Here is a 2,040-nt window from a genome sequence, read left to right as displayed (position 1 = left end):
TTACACACAATAAAATGTGCAGTTCTTTGTATACCAGTCTTTCCTCAAATAAGATCTATCACCTGTTGTCTATCTATCTGTCTATCTATCTATCTATCTATCTATCTATCTATCTATCTATCTATCTATGCATGTCTGCATTAGATAGACATATGCAGATTATTTATCAGTACAAACATCTGTCTGTGCTAATTATGCCTGTCATTCCTGTTTATTAAGCTCAGGGCTGAGGAGACAGAGATGCCCTCAGGGCCTGAGCGCCAATGTCCAGCTGTGTCTGAAGCTGGAGTCTTCTGCTGTATTCATCAAGCCATTCTGCTACCACACACTCACCTGAGCTACATTTCTGTCTGGAAAAGAGGCCTTTCAGCTCCATCTACCTCCTCTTCTGTGTCTGCCACACAGGCAAACAGCTGTCATGATTCAAAAGGTACCTTCCTTTGCACAGTCCTCCTTAAAATGCTGAGTCTGGTGTGGAGAAAACAGATTAAGTGCGGCTCACATAAAAAGAATGTGCAGCACACTGGCCTACGGCCTCCAGCAGAAGAGATCTGCACACAGATCTGAAGTCTCCGTTTAGACATAGGAATGGTGGCTTGTCTTAGAAGTAAAATTAACTCACTTACTTCATTTAGGCATTTATTGCCTAGTGTTTTTATCCATGTGAAATAAATTTGTTTCTTGGAGAAATGTCCCAAGTCCCACTACATTGTTCTTTATCCAGAAAGCAGATGCGTCTTTGTCTTTCATGACAGGAAATATTTCTTCCCTGAGATATTCTAGACAGGCTGCAGTAAGAGTGCACCTCCATCCTGTCTTGTGAGCTGGTGTAGAGACAAAACCCCAGAGTACGCCCTTCTCATGGTGTGCAGCAGATTTCCTAGGAAGCCTTCGCCCTCCCCTTCCTTTCTACCCTGCAGGTCACATGAGGACAGCTTCTTCTGTATCCCCTCACACAGTCATTTGTTAGAGCCAATTTATCCTCCCTTTACTATATCAACTTAGAAACACTGAATACATCTGAGACTTCCAGACAGGGCGTGTTTTCAGGTTGACAAGAAAGTCATGTGATTAATAGGTGTTGCCTGAATTCCAGACACAAATGACAGGCAGTGTCAGGCTTCCAGTGGTAATTTAGTAGCACATCGAGGCTAAGTGGGCTCACACAGAAACTCATGCTGGGCTCTTTTATTTTAAAACTGCTCCTCCAGTATTACTGCCTTCCCATTAAAGAACCGTAAATCTGGTGAAATGGGCCTCATTGCTCCTCCTCCCACACCTGTATTCAGGATTATATACAAGGAAACACGAAAAGTCAGTCCTCCTTAGACAACTGAAATATGCCCCTGCCTTTCCTGGTGGCTGGAACATAAAATTTCTCCCTCTGCTTAGGGCCTAGCATTTCAAGATGAAACGAATAGCAAATTTATAGGCTACATTATTTTTGGCTCAAAACCAGCTGTGCGCCAGACCACCCACTGGTAAGAACAGTAACCTAATGAAATTGCTGTTGTAAATTATAACTACTTATCAACACTGTTAGAGCCACATTCTGTGATGCATTTTGCTTTCACTTATTTTTATTTTTATTTTTTTCTGCTAGCTTGGGATGGAGAGGATTGAGTAAACAGATTCCAAGATAACCAGATTATGTTTTACTTATCTATCCCATAGGGGTTCTCTTAGCCTCACCAGCAACACCTCAATTGGCTAAAATGTACAGGTCTGTGAGCTCACTTACCTCAGAAATGGAGACTCAGAATTCTGCTGTCATCTGGGTGTCAGCTCCTTGTCTGGTGGAAGGTGGGAAGATAAACTCCACCCATCTGTCCCTTACCAAGGACTCTGTCTCTGAATGTTTCCAACAGCTCTGTCTTAGGGTTTTACTGCTATGGACAGGCACCACGACCAAGGCAACTCTTATAAGGACAACATTTAATAGGGGCTGGCTTCCAGGTTCAGAGGTTCAGTCCATTATCATCAAGGCCGGAAGCATGGCAGCATCCAGGCAGGCATGATGCAGGAGGAGTAGAGAGTTCT

This window comes from Mus musculus, chromosome 7, assembly GCF_000001635.26.
Source record: "Mus musculus strain C57BL/6J chromosome 7, GRCm38.p6 C57BL/6J".
Taxonomy (NCBI): Eukaryota; Metazoa; Chordata; class Mammalia; order Rodentia; family Muridae; genus Mus; species Mus musculus.
The sequence above is the reverse complement of the archived record's forward strand: the minus strand, read 5'-3'. Positions refer to the sequence as shown.